The sequence below is a fragment of the Cryptomeria japonica genome, chromosome 4, assembly GCF_030272615.1.
Source record: "Cryptomeria japonica chromosome 4, Sugi_1.0, whole genome shotgun sequence".
NCBI lineage: Eukaryota > Viridiplantae > Streptophyta > Pinopsida > Cupressales > Cupressaceae > Cryptomeria > Cryptomeria japonica.
Window position 1 is genome coordinate 176,073,018 of NC_081408.1, and position 10,280 is coordinate 176,083,297.

Sequence of the window (10,280 nt, forward strand, 5' to 3'; positions counted from 1 at the left end):
ATGGAAACTCACAAACATCAATTTCTAAGCAAAATGAAGGTGTAACAAGAATTGTGTTGTAGCTATCATCAAAGAGGAGAGATGCCCCCTTCAATGTGTTGTACAAATCTACAAGATGGGATTCACAAACAAAAAAATGATGTACCTAGTAAATATTCATCCTACAAAGTTAAAAATAAAAGATAATGATCATCTTGTTATACTAAAGTATGAGAAGCATGGCAACACTAAATATATGAATTTGTAGGAGGTGAAGGATAAAGAATCTTAGTATGAGTCTCAAGAACTCCAAGATTCAAGTGACCAAACTATAAACACCTAAAATTGTCTCACGCTTGCAAACACTAACTTTACTAATTATTCTTTTTTCTTAATTAAACAATTTTAATTAATTAAATAATTTTAATTATTTAATTAATTCAACTATATTTTTACAAATTAATATTATTCCTTCATTTCAAATTCAAATTTTGAATTTACCTCTAATTCCATAACCAAATAATCTTTAATCATTTAATTAACAAATTTCCCTTCTTATATTAATTAAATAATTTTATTATTTAATTAATTTTAATTATTCACTTTAATTAAATATTTTATTATTTAATTAAATCAATTTCTATCATTCTCCCATGATTTAATAATTACACCAAATTATTTAATTAGCTAATAATATCCTCTCAATTAAATAAATTTCTTACTTTATTTAATTTCATTTATCTCACATTTCAATTTAATTCCATTTCTATCAAGTTTCAAAAATCAAATTCCCTCCAAATTAACCAAAATACTGATTTCATCCATTCTCCTACAACACATGTCAAAAAAGACTAATTGTCACTAACTTTTAGTTCCCACTAGTGAGTCATCAATTACCTTTTCCTAACTAGTCAGTCAGTCCACTTTTTTTAAAATCAAATTTTGCAACCAACTCGTCTATCCACTAATTAAGTTAGTCAAATGAGAAAAATTATCCATCAAATTCAATCACGTTGATTAATCATCTCCCAACCAGCTTGTCTCATCAATTCTCAACTATTGATCAATTTTTTTGAACAATCAATCTTGACCATTCATCAAAATTCAAAAATAAATTCAACATCAATTCTCAATCATCGATAACCACATTCTTTGAATTCTTGTGCTAACACTCTATAGGTATTATATGACTCTCGTGGCCACTACCATGATATGTCACAAGGAGGAGAAGAGCAATGGAAGCCACTTGCTTGGGTTCAACATTTAGTTTGTGTTATTATTGATTTATGAAATGTGTTGAATTTATTAGCATGCTCTGATTATTTACAATTGGAAATTAGTAGAAGATCTAAGTTTGTGGTTTCTTTTATTGGTCTATTGCACGTTCCTCCAATTTTTTAGTCCTTACCATGTGTGTGAAAAGTGGACCTGTATCTGTAAGCGCAACACTTCAATCAAGTCATTACATGCATGGTTAGATAGATATAAATATGAATATGGAAACCATAACAAATCGACCCATTGCCTTCTAAAAGATGCGAGTATAAGATTTCTCTCAGATTTGTATAAGCAATCTAGTGACTAGACAACACCAAGACAAAAGATTTTAATCTATATGAGCATGATATTAATCCTAGATGGATGCAAGATTAATCTAACAAGATTTAAGCAACAAATGAGATATATGATCTAAATATGTATGCAATATTCTCAATGAACCTAGAGCAAAAACAATATAATAACAATATATTCTCCAGGATTTTTGAATGAGAGATGAGAGCCTGAATTTATAGAAAATTCAGAAAGAAACCAAAGACTGAGATCAAATGATGATGAGCGGTCAAGATTTTCCAAGAGGAAGCACAATCCAAGTGAATTGATGTGATTGGATGCTTTTCTCAGTTTTAAAGGAAATTGAACTAAAACAAAGATAAAATCAGGAAAAAAACTTATTTATTCTCTATTTCATTCAATTTTAATATTTAATTATTTTAATTGCTTTCTTTGAGATTATTTATCAATTTTTAATTTGTTTTTTCAAGATTATCTCCAATTGATTTCTTTTCTCAATTTTTTATTCTTTTTTGTCAATTAATTCCTTTTTTTATTTATTTCCTTTTTTGAAGATTTGTGCTCATAATTTCCAATTCCTCTTTCTTGATTTGTTTCCTTTTTTGAAGATTTATGGAAATTTTTATTTATTTTTCAAATTAATTCCTTTTTTTGATGATTTAATGGAAAATTGATATTTAATTAAATATGCAAAAGACATTTAATAAATAAATAAGATAATTGTTTAAAAATGATTTACTTGGAATGATCAATTAATTAAATAAATATTTAATAAATATTGGTTGATTAATTTTGCCATGTGACTGATGATTTTAGAAATTAATTGTGTGCTCAAGATTTATTTAATTGACTTTGGTTAGGACCTTGGTGACATTGTCGAGATTAGGGGCTCATGGTTTAGATGACCATTTTTAGGGTATTACAATTACATTTGGTGAACTTGATGTGAAAACACTTGTTTTGTAGATCTTTTCTTTTTAGTTCTCAAGTTTTGTAGATCACAATTTTCTTCGTCGCATTCATAAAATCTATGTTGCATTTACAAGTTGTGAACTGCATATGCATTCCAGGATACTGCATACACCAAGTGTAGTGTCGCATTCACCGAGAAGAATGTCACACAAGCCAAGTGAAAACCACATATGCTTGATCATCTACCACATACACATGATTTTGTATTGCATGCACTACAAGTAGGACACATTCAACTGGCAAAAGTTGGAAGGTGAAATCTTTGTGTTCTTTGTTATTTTTTGGCTCTACTTTCTATGTTCTCCTCCTCCTATATCAAGATTTTTTGTGTTACTAATCTTTTTTTTAGCATGTTGGCAAACAAGGGTTGAAGACTTGAAAACTAAAACTACTAATTTGTGTGTTGCAGGATCTTGGATAAGTCTAGTTTCTTTATATTTATTATACGTTTGTGTAGACGCTTAAATTTGGCTAATTAATTTATTCAAATTTATTCCATTTAGCCATTTAATTAATTAATCCCACACCTTCAAATTAATTAATATAATTAATTAACTCTCCCCTTCCAATCCCTTTGATTAATTAATTTAATTAATTAATTCCTCCTTTTTCTCCTTTTATTTGAATGATTTAAATTCAAATATCCTATTTAGAGCACATGGCTCATAACTTTCAACTACCTAACTAACCCCCTTCTATCCTAACCTCCAATCTAACCCTTGGGTTCTAACCAATCCTATCCCACCAAACTAACCTTATCCTAACCTCCCCTCACATGTGTGTGCACACATATTCCCATTGATTGGTTTCGAATTCAAGGTGGTTGAGCCTGTTGGCATTTGATGAACCGGTATGATGATATGATGATAATGTATGTTGTCATTGATGTCAATAAGTGCAAGTGAACCGATATGAAGAGTTGTAGTGAACTGGTGTCTGGGTTTCACTAAGTGTGACTACCGGTTGGTAGTTTCAGCTCTAGGGTTTCCAGTTTGGCAATCTAGCTTGTGCGATGCAACCGGTGACATTCTGTGATGAGCTAGCTAAGAGATGAAGATGAGATTGAGATGCCATGTCAGCTTTGTGCATGTGAAGGATTTCCTTGAGGATCTTGCATGTGAAGATTGACTGCATTAAATATCCACCTCAAAAATGAACACTCTTCTTAGCTGTATGAGAAGAAAGCATGATGGGTTACTGATTTCTATGTGCAGTGAAGAATGGACGATGCAGAATGACTTGTGATCTGTTTGAGATTTCTTCACTCTATGGAAAGTATTTGCACGGTTAGAATTTGACTGACTATAATAGTAAACCTCAAATCTTAGGGTTTAGGGTTTATGCTACCGACCTAATTGTTGTCTATAAGGTCGATGATGTTTGTTATTGTAAGTTGTTGGCAAAAGTTGTGTGTGTATCTGAGTGATGTGATACTTGCCAGGCCAGTGAGAGAAAACTACAGAGTATGATTGCAAAGTAGAGGAACTAAAAAGGATATGCCTTAGCATATAGTGTTGTTATCAGATTAAAGTTTTACCTGTTGTCTTCTAACCATTTCAACATATGGAAAATCTATTTGTCGGGTAGCTTTAACAGGCTTACTGTAAATCCTCTAACCAGGTGACTCAAGTTCATTGAGTTCTTTAAATCCTCTAGCAAGGTAACCTTTAACAAGGTTTCAACCTTTAACGGGGTATATAGCCATCCCTTAACAAGGTGATCTTTAACAAGATCGGTTCCTAGCAAAACCTTTTTGTAAAGTATTTAACCAGACTAGGCTCCTAACAGAGCGAGCTTCAAAAGAGTTCAAAACAAGCTTGTGGGTATTCATCCCCACTGTGGTTTTTCCCATTTGGGTTTCCATGTGAAAAATCTGTGTGTCATGAGCTATGCATTTTTCTTGTGATGATTAAGTATTCTTTGTTTAAGTGATTATGCATGCAGAGCTAATGGTCATGGTATTGTTGATACACCACATGCATATGTTTATGGGTGAAGTAATTATCAAATATTGAATATATTTGAATCAAACTTCTAATAGAATAATTCTACATATTCTGGATATGGCTTTTGATTTGAGTTGCTATCAATAACAACCCCAAAACATTTCTCAAGCCCTTATTTATATCAATAAAATGTCTCTTGCCAACAATCTCCCCTTTTGGCATTGATGGCAAATTGGTGAAAAATGACACTATTAAACCAAAACTGTCATATACTGGAAAATTTCAAAACTTCAAGATTCCCATAGGCTCAACGGGCTCCCTATGAGAATATACCTCATTTTTCACTCCTCTTTCTCCCCCTTTGACATCAATGGAAAAGGTAGGTAGCCGATCGAAATATTATGTACAAGAATATACACAACAACTTACAAAAGCTTGAAGATGTTTTCAAAGATAATCCTCAAGGATTGCAAGTGAGCATCCCAACCTTTCTTTAGGTTCTCCAAAATGTTGATAAGAGCACTAAAAAAGTGTGCATGCATTTCTAATCCTTTGAGATCTGAAGGAACACTTTTATCCAGTGCATTCACAGCATCTCGCTGACTGCTAAGAAGAGTGTCCAACTGGGGAGTGATTAGATTCCTTAGTTCTCCCACTCTACCAACTACTCTATATTTTTCTTGATTTAGGCTCTTGATTTTATCAAGTAGAGCCATCACCTGAGCTTCAAAATTGCTAGCAAAAATGGCCTAAGGGGCATAAGACTGAGATATACTAGCTAGTTGTCCTTCACACTCTGTGATCTTCTTATCAAGCTCTATTATGAACTTTGGCAAAAGAAGATGTGACTTATATATTTTTCCTCCTTCGTCCAATGCCTCTTGAATGTCCTTTACACTGGAAATCAAATCAGCCCTATCACCTTCAACCATTCTCAAAATTGTCCTTAAACTCATAGCATTGAATTGGCTCAGAACTTTGCCTTCAACAACTTTCTCTAAAGAGACAAAATGAGAATCCACTAACTTAAGCATACTCCTTAGCTTGTCGAAGGGTGAGTCGACTATATCTTGCTTGAACGATGGCAACATTTTCTCAAGAACACTTGTGGCCATGGATGTGAACTCTTTGTCCTCAGAGTGTGACTTCAATTAGTCTTCACTGGCTTTATCCTGGGCAAGTGTAGCAAACTTGAGTGCTTGAACAAGAGATAATGAATTAAGATTAATAGGCCCTTGGATGAGATCTATGTCACTTATTATTTGCTTTCCCTTATCAGATTCCATAGTGTCTCTTGTCACCAGAATCTGTTCATCCTTCCCTTCATCCTTCTCCTTCTCTCCCTTCTATGTATCTTGTCCCTTCTCATTAATATCAACCTCTCCAACTTTCTCCTTTGATTCAATAGTTATCACCAGAGGATTCTGATTAGCTTCACTATAGTCTGCAACCTGTTGATAGTTATCAACAATATCATTCCTAGTTGTGAATTGTTCAGTTGTCAGTTCTTCTGGTATACTTGGCTGCACATCTGGAACTTTGGTCTGCACTTTCGCAATGGAAGTATCTATGAGATTTTGCCAAGATCAAGAGGCAATGGAAAGCACAAATAAGAGAGACAAAATAAATGATAGGAATAAACTCTATTCTATCAAGATGAAAATACTGATCAACTGGATCATCAATCGTTGTTGTTTATACAATGAATATGAGCCTGCTTATATAAGCAAGGCTATATGGATATGTGAGCACACAAACATGACATGTGGCTCAATAAGAAACAAGGGTAGGTAGGAAATAGGTGTGGGTAGGTAGGAGAAACAATATAATATTCCACATGAGGTGGATCACCCACTGAATGTGGAATGTAACAACAAGATCAACACCATAAAAGGTGGAAATTCTCCTACACACACTATCCCAATGTGGCACAAACACCCAAGTGTCTCATACCCAAACTACTATGAAATGCATTATCCTAAGTAAACTTAAGTAAAGTGTAATAATATCCATGATGAATAATTATTTACACCAACACCCCCCTTAAGTGCAACTTAGGGGAATGCACTTAAGTCTACAATGCAACTAAGAAATGCAAGATGGGTCCCAGCTACGAGGCCATGTTAGGTACCCATGTACAAATGCAAATGCATGAAAACCAATGCATGGAAATCTCTCACAAAGCGGGGAAAGAGAGAAAAACCCAATGGGAAAAAACCCTCCCCCAAAAGAGAGATGAAAACTAGATACAAAGAACTCTCATAGAAGTATGTGAAGGACAAAACCCCATGTGAGGAAAAAGTCCCCCCCATATGAGAGAAGAAGAAGAGAGACTATGAAGCCCCCCCTCAATCTGGAATCTGCACCAATGATAGAAGCTCGAAGATGAATGAAGAAACTGCTCCATGAATGTCGAACAACATTCCTCCCCTTAGGAAGAAACAAAACCAAAGGTGTATCCAAAAAGTCTCCCCAACCATGAAGGGAAGATGAAGGAAAAATACTCATGATGAAAGGAATCTCTGAAAACTGCTCAAGTGTCCCCATGTTGATGCTGAAAGGTACCCCCTCCAAAGGTGGTAAATTGTGCCACACTACTGAAAAAGGAACTCTAAGATCTAGTGGAGATGAATGTAGAACAATATCCAAAGACTCATATGTCTCCTCAAAAGATAAAGAGATCTCCTCCAAGTGTTGTACAAAATTATCCACAATCATGTCAACCTCTAAAGATTGATCATGTAGAGAATGCACAAGAGGGTTAGAGTTATCCCTTGCAACAATCAAAGCTGGATCATCTTCATCAAAGAGAATATGAATGTCATGAATGGTGTCTCCCAAATCTACAATGTAGGAGTCCAAAAACAAACCTGTAATGTCTGTCAAGTAGGCATCCCAATCAATTGAAGTTGGAAGACATGAAATATCCTGCTGCACTGAATCATAAGAAGGCAAAATTGTCGCACTAGCTGCATCATCAGGTGCAATAGGTGGTGTGATATCAATAGAAGGAGATGAAATGCAAGGCTCAAGAATGGGGTCACATGTGAGAATCCCCAAGTTCAAATGCCCAAAGTTCTCCTCAAAATCTGAATCATCAACATTGGAAGAACCAACCTTATCAATAGGACCAAAATCTGAAAAAGAGTACAACTGAGATGCATGATCAACCACCCCAATCGCAATGATAGCTCCACTCTCCAAGTCTCTAATGATAACTGAATCAGGTGTGAACTCCATAGTTTTCCTAGTTGCCCCATGTGTGATTTGATAGATGGAAAGAAGATTATTTGTCAAGTGGGGTACACACAACACATCATTGAAGGAGTTATCCCCAACGGAAATAGATCCTTTCCCAATCACATCCATGTATGTATGATTTCCCATCAAAATTTGCGGCATGTGGCAAGGCTCAAATGTAGAAAACATAGACTGCGAAGATGCCATATGATGAGAAGCCTCTGAATCTAGAAGCCATCTCCCTGAATCATGACTTGTAGTAGCACAAAGAGCTTGTCCCTTTCCTTTATCTGTCCCAAAAGAGTGATCCTTTCCTTTATCCTTGGAAGAAGAAGCCAATGTAGACATTCTAGAAGGTAGGTTGATTCTATTCTTCTCAAGAAGATTCTTCAACTCATCAATATCCTTCTTATAACAATGATGTTTATCATGTCCTGACTTCTTGCAATATCCACAAAAAAGATTATCCTTATATGATTTCCTCTTAGGTGAGAATGGTGAATCACCTTGTTGTGGAGAGGAAGATTGTGCTCCATCTTGATGTGGTTTTAACTTAGGTTGCTTTTGATTCTTGCCTTTTCCTTGATTACTTTGATTCCCTTTATTAGCCACCAAATCTTGTGACTTTGAAGATTTGAGAATACCCATCATGGTCAACTTACATTGCTCAAGTATCAACATCTCCGTGAATGAATCAAATGAGGGAGAAGTGTATGAGGAACCTTGAGGTAACCTATGGGTGTGAAAGCTAGATACAAAGGCTGCATACTCTGAAGGAAGTTTGTCCAACAAGTTATAAACCAATTGAGCATCCTTTTTGTCAATTCCACAATCCTTTAGCTTTGCTCTTAGCTCAGTTCCTTTTGTGACATAATTTTGGATTGTATCAAAATCCTTGGGATCCAAAGTTGTGAGTTCACTATCAAGCTTGTAGCCCTTAATCTCATTAACTTGACCATATAATTTTTTAAAAATATCCCAAGCCTCTTTAATTGTTGTACACTTATCAATGTGAAAAATGAGGTCATCTGATACATACTTTCTAAGAGTTCCAAGTGCCATAGCATTCTTAGTAAGCCATTCAATTTGAGCATTAGGATCAACCTTAGGATCATGTGGTGCTGTAATAGTTTCATTTACATAATGAATGAGTCCTTTTTCCATGAGTTTACTCCATGCCTGAATTTTCCATGATGCATAATTATGAGGAGTTAAAAGTGGAAATTTAGGAGAACCCATAGCACCAAAATGAAAAAACACAAGATAAAGAGAGGCACAATCACACAAGACACCCCCCCAAAATACTCAATCAAGAAATCCCCCCAAAATGGTGATTTGGCACCTTATACTTAGTGCGTATACAATGGGCCACTTGCAAAACAAGGCAAAGTGGGCTTCTGATTTCAATTTACAACTTCTCAAAATGAGATCTAAGAGACTTCAACAAATACTGCTAGTGATCTAAACTGAGATCCAAGCAAAATGCGAGTACCGAATATGCCAAAAATGGCCAAATACTAAAAGTATAATTTCTACTAAAAATCACTCCAAATAGATGGCAGATTATGAAAGTAGATGAAAAAATATGTACTTTCAAAAAAAAACGGCACCTGAAAAGGAGTCCATATGAGCCCAAACGAAGCCTCCAAAGTTGTAAAAATTAGGATTTTACGATTTTCGAAAAACCTGTATCCAAAAATCAGAAAAATCTTGCACCACTGTATAGATCATGAAATTATACCCCAAAACAAAAAAAATTGCTCAAAAAAACAAGTCCAGATGAGTGAGATATCGCTATTTGAAAAATGCCTGCAAAATTATAATTTCTGGAAAATTTCCGCTGCAATGTCAAACTTCAAATGCCTCTAGATTTGGCCTCCGAAGTCCGATTTGGATGAAACAAAAGGCAAAACTAACTTTCTTGGACTTCCTCAATCCAATGGTAACCTCAGATTTGACCCATCAAGCTTCAATAATAACCTACAATAGAAATCTCGAAAATACACAACCCCAAATAGCATCAAATTTCTCTCAATTAGCAAACCAATGACACTCTAATGGCTCTGATACCATGTGAGATTTTGCCAAGATCAAGAGGCAATGGAAAGCACAAATAAGAGAGACAAAATAAATGATAGGAATAAATTGTATTCTATCAAGATGAAAATACTGATCAACTGGATCATCAATCGTTGTTGTTTATACAATGAATATGAGCCTGCTTATATAGGCAAGGCTATATGGATATGTGAGCACACAAACATGACATGTGGCTCAATAAGAAACAAGGGTAGGTAGGAAATAGGTGTGGGTAGGTAGGAGAAATAATATAATATTCCACATGAGGTGGATCACCCACTGAATGTGGAATGTAACAACACGATCAACACCATAAAAGGTGGAAATTCTCCTACACACATTATCCCAATGTGGCACAAACACCCAAGTGTCTCATACCCAAACTACTATGAAATGCATTATCCTAAGTAAACTTAAGTAAAGTGTAATAATATCCATGATGAATAATTATTTACACCAACAGTATCATCTTGTGTATGTACTTTCGGATGG